Here is a 13,636-nt window from a genome sequence, read left to right on the forward strand (position 1 = left end):
AGCGGGGGGGGGGGCAGCGCGCACCTCCCATGGATTACTGTGCTGCAGGGGGGGGGGGGCAGTGGATTGCTGCTGTCCAGCACAGGGGGGGGGGCAGCGGGCACCCGCCGCTAACTACCTGGGGGGGGGGCTGCCGCCACTCGCGATCATAATCCTGACTGTAGCACAATGTACATAAAGTAACTCTTCCATCAGTAAGTAACATTGGCACAGCCAACTGGCAGTCACCTTAAGGATTTTACCCCTCACAGTACATCAGAAAGGGTGTTGCCCCTCCCCCCTCCTCAGTCCCGGTGCCCTAGGCTGCAGCCTAATCATCCTATTGGTTAATCAGCCACTATATATAAATAAAAATATATTTGAATTTTTTTTTTTATAAAATGAAATCCTATGCGAGGCCATCCCTCTTATGAGCAGAGTCCAATGCTTCAGTAGGCTTTGTGTTTTGTTTATGGGGGTTCAGTAAGGCATTTTAAATTGTGATTGCGGAAGTTATAGTCATATCTTTAACATGTACAACTTGTTTGGAAATGATAAAATAACACTGGCAAGCTATCACTAAATGCAATAGCCAGAGTAAAATAAATGCCCTAACAATCTATATAATGTTGTTGAATTTGTGGTAATGAATAAACAGTGTGTAAAATTGCCAAGTGCAGATTGAGAGGAGACCAGGCTTTTATGCCCAGTGGAATTTCTAGTCTGCAACAATAATGGAAAAAAAAAGGAAAGCTTCACAAATTTCCGTATCATCCTTGCCCAGGCGCCATGCTAATCTTTTCTGTACTGCTCCAATTTTGGTGTATGTACAGCAGGACTTAGCACAATAGGGATCAGGCCTGTTTTACATTAACCATACAGAGCTTTGCAAATGAACTGTTCTGCTGAATTGAGCTGGAAGCAAGCATGAAAAGCTATATTTTGGGATTTGCACATTGATCCTGACCACCTTTTTATTAGAAGTCAAACTTTATTTTTGCAGAAATTAAAATAAAACTGTTGGCACCTGTCCCTTGTAATATGTATTTTTCTTTCTTCTCTATTTAAGCACAAACAGGCATTGAAGTCATTTTAGTTACAATTTTTTATTACATTTTATTATTATTTGTTTTCTATTAGCATATACTATATACTTGCCTACCTACCCCTCTCCTTCAGGGAGAAAATGCTCTGTTCCTGGACTTCCCTGGTAATGTATGAAACACCTTTCTTATCAATTAACTTGCTCACCACAGGTGATGGCAATTACATATTACCAGGGAAGTCCAGGGACAGAGCATTTTCTCCCTGAAGGAGAGGGTCAGGTAGGCAAGTGTGATATACTATACTGACTATTTGCTCACTGTAAAGCTTGTGCAAGCATAGTGCACCTTGTCTTACTGAAATGCTTCCATGTGATTGTCATGTATTTGCATTGATACACGTCCAAGTTCAGCCTTTGTTGAACAATACCAAGCTTGCAAATAAGTTGCATGATTTTGTTCGGATTTGAAGGCTACATTATATGGAGATTATGGAAAAACTAAAAATGTCCGACCCGGCATTTGGAACACAGATCCAAGCCAGGTTGGATCTGGGATTTGCACCATTTACACTGCGGTGCCTATCCGCAGTGTAGACGAGGACAGCGCTTGAAGATTACATAATTGTTACACCAAGGTAAATTGCTGGGCTGCCCCCAGCCCCATTCACCCCAGCCTCCATCCGCGAGGTGAATGGATGTTGCACACAGGCATCCATTCACCTCCTCCCTGCCTCCGCCGCTGTCTGCACAGTCTGCACAACCTCCATGTTCTTTCTGCACAAGTTACATCTGTCCCCCTGCAGTGCGCATGGTTTTGTCCATTTTGAGAAGGAGTTTGTCTTTGTGAATGAACCAGAATAAGGGCCAATGTCTGTTGCATTGCATTGGCTGCATGCAACATTGCCACTGTGTCATCTCTGTATCAGGCCTTGTAGGAGTAACTGTAGGATGTAATCAAAGAATGCAAGTTTTAAAACTTGCCAATGTAACCACTATAAAAATAATAATAATAAAAAAATTCAACCTTCAGAATATCTTTGTTTTCTTGCACTTACACCATGCAATGCTTGTAGGCTGAAATGTTGGCAGAATGCTTAGTGTTCCTGAAGGTCAAATGACTATTCTCTTGGAAACTTTAATCTTCTCTGATTGGAAAGTAAAACATTGGTTCCTGTGTTCTGTAAAAAAAAATACAGATAATATATATTTATTGTTTCTTTTTTAAACAAATGGGTTACAATGTAATCCATTGTTACAGTGTGGATTTCTGCCAACTGTACTCTGTGAAGAACTATTTTCTTTCAAAATATACAAATTCATGGGACACTATAAAGTTACACTGAGGGAGAATTTCACATATTTTATGTTTATAGTTTAACATGCTTTAAGCATTCTCTGACCGTGATACCAGCAAATTACTTATGAAAGTTTTTTAGGATTAATGGTAAAACTCTTCCTACAGATTATATTTACTGTATATGCTGTAAGTAATATTGTGCACCTCATTGTCTTATGTTTTGATAGGCTGGACCACATGGTGTGGTGTAATAACAGCAATGCACTAAGCAAGTAGATACATGATTCTATAGAACTAGACTTTCAAAACACTATTAAGTATTATCTTATTAAATGACATTTATTTTTAAAGAAAGTATTGCTTCAAGCCTATGCAAAATTATAGCAAATTATTAGTTATACAAAAATTTTAAAGCAAACTTCACACTTCAATTATTTTAAAATGGTATAATTACTCTTTGCTCTGCTTTAAAGTCGTTGACTAGTCTACAATATCTAGATTTACTGAATGTGTATGCATCAACAATGCAATACAGTGGGTGTTGGACTTGGGGGGAGAACCTGACCTTCAGCCACCTTGCCTATCCTGCCCTGCTGACAGCTGGATATTTCCCAGGATCCCCTCCCTGATCTCTGCTGTTTCTCACCAGAAACTAGACTACTCTTTTCCATTAAGTTTTTTTGGGAACATTAGCCCATTTATGTGTCACTTTATATCCCTAACTTTTCGGATTTTGAGACTTTATACTTTTTTTTAATTTAGCATTTATTTATAATACATACTATATGCATTCAATGTAAAATACTGACTACACTGACTTATATCTCTTCGCTTATCTCAAAATATATTCCCATCCGACCTCTCCACTCTTCACAAGATCTGCTTCTCTCATCCACACTCATGGCTTGCTACCACTTACACTTGCAGGGTTTTTGTCGTTCCCTGAAAACTCACCTCTTCCGGCAAGCTTATCATAATTCCAGAACCCTCACATATCCTCCAGTAGCATTCATATCTAATTGCATCCCATCAGGACAGTCTTGTAATTTGGTGGGACTGCCATGCTATGGAATTCTATCCTTATGTATCCTATTATCTGTATAGATTGTAAGATTGTGAGCTGGGCCCTCCTACCTCCATGTCGGCTTGTTTCTACCCAGTTTGTTTAATCACTGATATTTCCAATTGTAAAGCGCAACGGAATATGCTGCGCTATATAAGAAACTGTAAATACATAAATAAATATGCTAAATGCATTCATTGAATGTTGTATCTCATCCGAACAGAGAGATGGCACAAACATTACAACACTGACAATCATAATGGATTATTGACAAAATAATTTGAATTATCCTATTATCTTCTAGATCAGTGGTTCCCAACCTTTTTTCTCTCCCGTACCCCTTGATTAAGCATTTCATTTATAAGTACCCTCTCCTCTCAATTTGAACTATCCACAGTACTTACAAGTGGAGTGGAAGTGAGCGGTATGTGTGTCCTTATGCGTGTCATTATATTAAGGAGTAGCTGAGGAGTAGTGTGTGGTCAGGAATTGACAATGGAAGACTTATCCTGGAGACTTGGCAATGGGAGACTTATCCTGGAGACTTCTTCAGCCATTACCAATATTATTTTCAAGTACTCCCAACTGGTCTGCAGAGTACCCCCAGGGGTACTAGTACCCCAAGTTGGGAACCACTGTTCTAGATGGTGCTAGATAAATGAATCTGATTAATTGCTATGGGCAGCATCTGTACTTCTATAACCCTGCACTTATAGTATAGTATATATAGTAGATATACCTATTCAGTCCCTCTGTGAAAACCCATCATGCCATTCTTCCAGCTTAGTATATCAGATGGTCCAATGTAGTCATAGAGACAACTCCGGTGTCTACTAATTACTACTTTTAAGCATACATGAAGATAAACTTAGCAGCATTTGGTTGAAACACAGAAATGTTTTAATAATAAATACAATGGACCTAAAGTGTTAGTAGTTTGGATGTTATGGTTTTTTTTTTTGTTTGACTGTCTCACAATATGAATTTCAAACATCTGACAATCCACAGATATAGGAACAGATGTATAAAATGGCTGTGAAGTGGATGTCCAAAGTCTGTAAATTAGCACATACTTCTTTTGCACCTGAATGTGTTATTATTTATTACCAGTTATTTATATAGCACATACATAGTCCGCATCGCATTTACAGAGAACACTTTGAACAGTCACATCAGTCCATGACGTAGTGGAGCTTACAATCTAATCACTAAGATCACATTCATTCTAGGGTTAATTTTGTTTGGAGCCAATTAACCTACCATTATAGTTTTGAAATGTGTGAGAACATCGGAGTACCCAGAGTAAACCCGCGCAAGCACGGGGAGAATAAACAAACTCCGCACAGTTAGAGCCATGGTGTGAATCGAACCCATGACCTCTGCGCTGTGAGGCAGTAATGTTAATCATTACACCATCCATTTGAAGATGCATTTAGTGGGAAAGAAGACACATTGGCCCATTAGTTTATACAGTGGGGTATATTCAATGCGGGTGGCAAGACACTGACGGTGAGCTATACGGTGAGCAGTGCCGATAGCTCACCACCAGAGTATTCATTGTCCTCCACTTCACTCGCCGTTATCACCTCGCTTGTTCCTCGAGGCGAGGTCGAAAATGTCAGGGCTCGCCACAAAATGCAGCAGGTTTAAGGGAATCTAAGGGAATTTAAGGGATTTTTGCAAAACATTGATTATGGTGGGGGGTTGGACGGCAAGGTTTATGTTACCGAATGTTTATGACCTTACATTTGTTTACATTGAATTTTATTCTCCCTCTCTAAAGTGGTGACATTCTGGTCGGATTTTCTAACCTTACACAGTTTGGTGTCATGTGCAAAATTGACACATTGCTTGCTAAACCATCCCTAAGATCATTAATAAATATGTTATAGAGAATATCTCTTAGATACTAATGTGACCCAGTTTGAAAATGAACCGTTAACCACTACTCTCTGTTCTTTGTTCCACAGCCATTTTTTTTTACCCAACTACAGATGTTATCTCCTATACCCAACCATTTAGTAGCCCCCATAGAAAACTATTGGGCTTATCTTGCTGTCAAAAATGGGGATTGTGGCAGTGATGGAGAGATCTGTGGTTCTCTTGTGGACCTTCATTACTAGGGATGGATTTTGTGGGGATCCCACTCTGTTTTTGAAATATCAATAAGAAGTTTAAAATACAGTTAATAAAAAAAAAATGCTTTTGTATCCTTTAGTATCATTACTGGCTAATAAGAGAAGGAAAAGAAGGAAGGGGTGACTTCTTTGTCGGGGCACGACTTAGTATTTCTATATAGTTATATAAAAACTTATTAACTGGCTTATCCCTATACCTAATCTATAGGAAGAAAATCATACAGGGAGAGATATTTTTTATGTATTTTTCATTATGCAGTGTTAGTGTGATTATATGTGTACTAGACTTATTAGTATTGTTTATCACAAATTCACAAATTAATGTGAATGTATCAGCCGTGATCACTTCATGATCTCAATGGCGGGATATTCTCCCATGAGGCATCAATTGGCCTGGCTGATTTTTAATGGAGTGACAATACTTAAATATAAGTGAAATTTTTTTTTAAGAGATGTGCAATCAAATTAATGATTGTTGTGATTTAAAAGATAAAAAACGGCGAAATATCTATTTATCAGGTGCTTTGTCACAGAGGGGTTACCACAGCATATGGTTCTGTGGTTTGTAGGGCTAGATACCCAAGATCTATTGGTGTTATAGTAATGAGGTTTTTATCTAAATCATTTAGACAGTTTTTAGCTGATTTCCCTTAGTCTCCAATCTCTCCTACTTTCTGGCCGTGTGTCTCAGAGACAGTGAACGGACCAGATGATGGGATGATTATAGGGAGACCTGTGGTCGGATCAGTGAAAAAAGATGGCAGGAGAAGAAAAAGTGAACAAAATAGGGATCTGCTGTTGAAAGCCGGATCCAGTTTCTCCCCTGATAGTTTACCCAGTGCAAGGGATCACCCTGGTACCGGAACCAATGAGAGTCCCTTAAATTGAGGAGTGACAGTCTTTAGTGAGAAGAGAGTGTCTTAATCTGCCGGATAGTCAGTTATATGGCTTTGAGTTGCCTCCTCCCTTCAGACATAGATCGAATTAGAATTCAGAGATAGATATCTATAATTAAAGAGTTATCTGATTTCCCTTAGTCTCCAATCTCTCCTACTTTCTGGCCGTGTGTCATAAGGCAGTGAACGGACCAGATGAGGGGATGATTATAGTGGAGACCTGTGGTTGGATCAGTGAAAAGGAAAGGAGGGTAAAGAAAATAGGGATCTGCTGTTGGAAGCTCGGGTCCAGTTTCACCCCTGATAGTTATACCAGTGCAGAGGATCACCCTGGCATCGGAACCAATGAGAGTCCCTTAGGTCAGAGAAAGAACAAATATGTATATGTTTCTCACTCTTACTATTTCTCAGTAGTATGTGACAGTATAATGAGTTCCTCACTTATGCAATAGTTCGAAAAGAAGTTTGCTATTAATTAGTATTATTGCGTCCTCACCACAAATATGGTGTAATTAGTCGTTATATGTATATATGTTCTGGGTTAATTTCAGCAGCTTAACTATAATATCAATGTAGCAATTAAGGAAAAAGCAGCCAATGAATATTACACACAACTTTCACTGAGTCCTCTTTGATACACCAATCTGAGTATTCAACTCGATACAAATTGCTCTCAATCTGTGTATTGCATCCACACCACAAGTCTTGTATAATTGAATGCTACGATATAAGTGTTTTTAACATAAGGAGAATAACCCATACATAGTATCCTCCTGCATCGCGCTGGATCAATTCCAGCACTTAATTCATAGCAACATTGTGTAAGGTAAGCAACAGAATCAAACAATAAAAAACCAATAAAAAACACAGAAATAAGCAATTTGATACTTATACAGCCTTCACTGAATCCTCCTTCGTACACCAAGTTCCCCTCTGTGACATGCAGCCCTGATACTGGACGCGCGTTTCGCCTGGAGGCTTGTTCACCAGTACCTAACAGTGACTGCCTTACGTGTATTTGTACTCCCCCTGTTTCGCGGGTAATCCCTGATTCCCATTTGATTGGGTCTTCCTTTCGTCAAGACAGCTAACGCTATTGGTGGCGCCAGCTGTCATTCCAAGCGTGAACCCATTCTCCGTGGTCTGCGCTCTCATCTTCTGCCGAGACGCGCAGCCACACCTCCTCCGTCGGGACGCCGTCACCGTCTGCACCATGGCAACGGGTCGGCGTCCCTACGTAACCTATTGCCGGAGCAGGCAGGAACATACTTTGAACAGTCTGTGCTCTCACCTCTTGTTGAGACGCACAGCCTTTTACTCCTATGTAAAGATACCGTCGCTGTTTTCTTCATACAGCGAGTCTGCATAGTCACTCAGTCCAGTGTCGGAGCAAGCACGTCAGTACTCTGACGTTTCTTGTTCCTCCCCTTGGGGCGGGCTTCATTCATCTGCCCTCAGTTAGATCGGGGCTATGGCATTTTCACTCCTCCTTTTTGGGGCGGATATTATTATTCTGTGTCCTAGCAACTGGTAGCGTCTCTATATCGTCAGCTGTTTGTCGGGTACGTATTCCCTTTATTGGAATACAGGTAGAAGCAGTATGACACTGCTCGATGCTACGTTTTCGGCCATCAGATATTAAATGAGATTGCCTATGAAGGGATTTTTTAATGTATATTGTTATTTGGGCTGGATTATAGGAAGTTTGTGGGTTCTCATACTCTATGTCGATCTTATGGGCTACATTTTAATCAGGATCAAGTATCTGTCAAGGGTGTACTCCCTTTTTATCTAGTCGCAGCCTATTGGTAGTTGTTATTATATACTAAGTTTGGATAGTCTATTGTTTAGTCAGTATTTATTATGATACCGGTTATTTTGTATGGAAAGAGGTGAGAAAACTAAAAAGCAACCGGTTGTGCGCCAACGTGAAAAAAGTAGTGTTAAGTGAAAGAGAGTAAATTGTTATATAAAGAAAAAAATATATATGATATTTGCTAATATGAATTAAGTGCTGGAATTGATCCAGCGCGATGCAGGAGGATACTATGTATGGGTTATTCTCCTTATGTTAAAAACACTTATATTGTAGCATTCAATTATACAAGACTTGTGGTGTGGATGCAATACACAGATTGAGAGCAATTTGTATCGAGTTGAATACTCAGATTGGTGTATCAAAGAGGACTCAGTGAAAGTTGTGTGTAATATTCATTGGCTGCTTTTTCCTTAATTGCTACATTGATATTATAGTTAAGCTGCTGAAATTAACCCAGAACATATATACATATAACGACTAATTACACCATATTTGTGGTGAGGACGCAATAATACTAATTAATAGCAAACTTCTTTTCGAACTATTGCATAAGTGAGGAACTCATTATACTGTCACATACTACTGAGAAATAGTAAGAGTGAGAAACATATACATATTTGTTCTTTCTCTGACCTAAGGGACTCTCATTGGTTCCGATGCCAGGGTGATCCTCTGCACTGGTATAACTATCAGGGGTGAAACTGGACCCGAGCTTCCAACAGCAGATCCCTATTTTCTTTACCCTCCTTTCCTTTTCACTGATCCAACCACAGGTCTCCACTATAATCATCCCCTCATCTGGTCCGTTCACTGCCTTATGACACACGGCCAGAAAGTAGGAGAGATTGGAGACTAAGGGAAATCAGATAACTCTTTAATTATAGATATCTATCTCTGAATTCTAATTCGATCTATGTCTGAAGGGAGGAGGCAACTCAAAGCCATATAACTGACTATCCGGCAGATTAAGACACTCTCTTCTCACTAAAGACTGTCACTCCTCAATTTAAGGGACTCTCATTGGTTCCGGTACCAGGGTGATCCCTTGCACTGGGTAAACTATCAGGGGAGAAACTGGATCCGGCTTTCAACAGCAGATCCCTATTTTGTTCACTTTTTTTTCTCCTGCCATCTTTTTTCACTGATCCGACCACAGGTCTCCCTATAATCATCCCCTCATCTGGTCCGTTCACTGTCTCTGAGACACACGGCCAGAAAGTAGGAGAGATTGGAGACTAAGGGAAATCAGCTAAAAACTGTCTAAATGATTTAGATAAAAACCTCATTACTATAACACCAATAGATCTTGGGTATCTAGCCCTACAAACCACAGAACCATATGCTGTGGTAACCCCTCTGTGACAAAGCACCTGATAAATAGATATTTCGCCGTTTTTTATCTTTTAAATCACAACAATCATTAATTTGATTGCACATCTCTTAAAAAATTTTTTCACTTATATTTAAGTATTGTCACTCCATTAAAAATCAGCCAGGCCAATTGATGCCTCATGGGAGAATATCCCGCCATTGAGATCATGAAGTGATCACGGCTGATACATTCACATTAATTTGTGAATTTGTGATAAACAATACTAATAAGTCTAGTACACATATAATCACACTAACACTGCATAATGAAAAATACATAAAAAATATCTCTCCCTGTATGATTTTCTTCCTATAGATTAGGTATAGGGATAAGCCAGTTAATAAGTTTTTATATAACTATATAGAAATACTAAGTCGTGCCCCGACAAAGAAGTCACCCCTTCCTTCTTTTCCTTCTTGATACTAATTGTGACTTTGGGAGCACCACCAACGAGGAAATTTTTAAGGGACATCAGGTCCTGAGATATAAAATGTTGGTTTTGAATATTGTGATGTGAAATATCCTGCCGAAAGTCTGTGCTAGTCCTCCCTATCTCCTTTTGTGGCTAATAAGAGACACTGCGATTCCTTGATGCAGTTTTAATCTGACAGGTATTGATAAATGACAAACCATCAGGGAATTTAGGAAATTCTGATAATTTTTTGGTTGGAATCAGTGAATCTGGGATTTCAGTCATGTAGGATTTCCCTGATTCCCTCATCCAATCAATGTCAGAATGAGAAGTTGGGGCTATACATTCCATATATATACAGGCAGGGGTGCCGAGAGAGGGGGGGAGCAGGTACAATTTACCCGGGCCCAGGCCTGTCAGGGGGGCCCTGGTCTGGACACACAGGGTTTTTTTTTATTTGGTGGCAAGTACCCCTAACATGACCCATTCCATTAGGTACAAAATGCTCTGTTCCTGGACTTCCCTGCCAGTGGTAATTACAGAGGTTGGACTCCAGCACAGTCCAAAATTCAAAGAGGGGCAGTCACATCAACTGCCAGTGAGTCCAGGACAGTGATACTTGGGGTGGCAGTATATGTGACCCCCCCTTTTGAATATTGGACTGTGCTGCAGGCTCACATCTGTAATTGCCACTGGCAGGGATGTCCAGGAATAGAGCATTTTGTACCTAATGAAATGGGCCATGTTGGAGGGTATGTGTAAATCCTTTGCAAAGAGCATGTAACTCCTGGCAGAGCATGTTAACCCCTGGCAGAGCATGTAAATCAGGGCAGACAGGTTAATCCCTTGCACAGAATGTTAACCCCTGGCAGAGCATGTTTACCCCTGGTAGAGCATGTTAACTTCTTAATATGCAATGAGCATTACAGTGTGTTGCATAACGTGTAATGAGCATTATGGCATGTGGTTTAATATGTAATGGATGTGTGACATGTGTAATAGACATTACAGTGTAAATTTTTGTACGTGTATCCACCTTGGAAACAGTGGCGTAACACAAGGTCCGCAGAGTGTGTGGGGATCTCCACCCGTGGGGGCCCCAGGAAGTTGTTGTACTGGGGCCCAAAATTTCTCTTGGCGGCCCTGTATACAGGTCCAGAACTAGGGATGTGCAAGCATCACCCTGATACAGCACTGGCTGTATGGGCCCTGTAAGAGAGTGAAACTGATTTAAGAAGCTACAGTGTGTAGCCAGCTTCTGTCATTTTTAAAACACAGCCTGTTACTCAGCATTTAACAGCTGTTTGATGGATACTTTTTCTGTCTCCAAGGATTGGTACATTTCCACTTTTTTTGCTTAGATCCACTTTAATCTATAGATTGTAAGCTTGCATGCAGGGCTCTCCTACATTTTGACTGTCTGTAAATACCCTGTTTGTTGTATCACTGTCTCCTTTGTAAAGTGCAACGGAATATGCTGCGCTATATAACAAACTGTTATTAAATAAATAATTAAATAAATATTTTCTGTCAAATTTCATGACTGTGTCACATGTGAATATTTTTTTTTCAGAAAGCTACAATAAAAGGAAACATTGTATTTCTTCACCTAAGTAAATGTATTCAAAATAGAACTAATGATATCACAACTACAATATATGGCATTAAAAAAAAACTAAAAGAGAACAGATTATGTATTTTTAAAACAATATGTTAAAAAAACGAATTGTCTATTATGCAAAATCACTGCTTTGTTTTCCATTGTACTATAGACTGCAATGGGATGAATATATAGAAATGTGTCTCATTTATGCCTTTAGAAAACAGCATGCTAAGTACTAATGGTGATTGAATTTGTATATTATATGAATAATACAATAAATACAATTAAGTTACTTTACATTTGTATAGCATTCATAAACAGATAAATAGATAACTTTCATTTATTCCGAGGACTTTTGATATCATGTTGCATGTTACACACATCTGGAACTGCTCCCTGATCTTGCCCTGTAAATCATAGCTCTTGAACAAGGGAATTAAATTCATCTGCTTGTCCTCTTGCTGCTCTTCCCGATAGCTCAATATTATGTCTGAAGCCCTGGCCCTGGATTGAACTTGAGTTGAAGGTATTTACAGACAGGATGAAAAAGCTGCTCCCTAACATTCCCTGGCTTTTCCTTCCATCAGAAAACTGATGTGTTGTCCCATTGCTGAGTGAATCACATAGGAGATCATGTTGTGCTATAAAAAAAAATCAATACTGTTAGAAAAGCAATAGGCCTGATCCTTGATTCCATAGTTATATGTTAGAGGCCTCGTCACTGCAGCTTTGTACACACAGCGATTAAGTAAAAGGTCGGCCATTGCAGGCTTCTGTGGGCTTTTGGCTGCATCAAAAGACAAAGCATTGGTCCTTTGCATGAACATCAGACATCGGAGTAACCCTCAGGTTTCTCAGGACTTCCACCAAAATCAAGATTCTGGATGAGTGAAGCTGGATCCAAAGATGCAGCCACTGGCTTCAACATGCCCCCTTGTCAGTAATGTCGCCTGTCCTCTCCCCCAAACACCATCATCATGTCAATGTAGCTCCTGCGCTTATCATTCATTAAATATTGGACATTTATGTAAATATCTGTTTAACATAAATCATTAAATCAGGCCGACTGTATTTTAAGTGTTCCTCAAGTAGACACTGGAGTGTTTAACTACTAACCTGTAGCATTTCACCTTATCATATGACACATGTACTGTATAAAACATCCTTCCTAATGCAAAATAGCAGGGTCTGCAATAAATTCAACTTCCAATTTTCTTCAATTAATGGATATAGCAGGGGTGGATTTTTAGGGGTTAGGCCTCATCCAGGCACAATAATATTGGATACCTGCTTCCCTTCTCCCCCCAGAGAATTTGATGAGACTCCACCACCTCCACCCCTCCTTTTTGTAAGCTAAGGACCTCCTATACTGTGAATGCAAATTCATCCAGACCAATGGACGGTCCAAATGTGGGGCTGCAGCGCAATCCAAAATTCATGGCAAGCGTGAGCCAATCAGGGATTTCTGGTTGGCGGTCAATAAAGAATGGTCATTGAGAGACAATTAGGGCACACCATGTCATAGCTCTACCACCTTCCAGCATCTTATATCGAAGCTGCGGAGTGGGAAAGTGCAGTCTGGCGGCGGAGAGGGAGCAAAGAAGAGCTCCTGAAGAGAAGAGCTCCAACAGCCATGGAAGAGGCCAGAAGACGACAGCAAGCATTTGGGATAGCAGCGGCCACCAGGATCAAGACAGAAGATGGTGGCAGAGCCTTGAGGACATTGGCGGCTGGTGGGATCAAGACAAAATATGGTGGCAGAACCTTGAGGATGATGGCAATCGATGAGAGTCAAGCCAGAAGCTGACTATCAGAGGCCGCTACTGTGGTGGGAAAGCAAAAGAATGAACTGCGGCCTCTCCTAGTGATACCAGTAGGTTTCCCTGGGCCACCATCACCTTTCTTTTGGCCACAAGGGTTCAGCTATTAGGACTGTTGACACAGTCAGGCCTCCCAGCCCGTGCCACCATAGTAGACCCTCCTAGCCCGTTCGGCCTGAACTGGGCCCTTCC

At 40.3% G+C, this 13,636-nt stretch overlaps 1 non-coding gene across 1 annotated transcript; it reads right to left on the reverse strand.

The window, feature by feature from the left end:
* Positions 1-718: 718 nt before the first annotated feature.
* Positions 719-825, reverse strand: LOC146065968 (U6 spliceosomal RNA). The gene has a single exon (XR_014472771.1). It is a non-coding gene; the product is annotated as a U6 spliceosomal RNA (small nuclear RNA).
* Positions 826-13,636: the final 12,811 nt, after the last annotated feature.

The sequence above is a fragment of the Crinia signifera genome, chromosome 3 (genome assembly GCF_055691185.1).
Source record: "Crinia signifera chromosome 3, ASM5569118v1, whole genome shotgun sequence".
Classification (NCBI taxonomy): domain Eukaryota; kingdom Metazoa; phylum Chordata; class Amphibia; order Anura; family Myobatrachidae; genus Crinia; species Crinia signifera.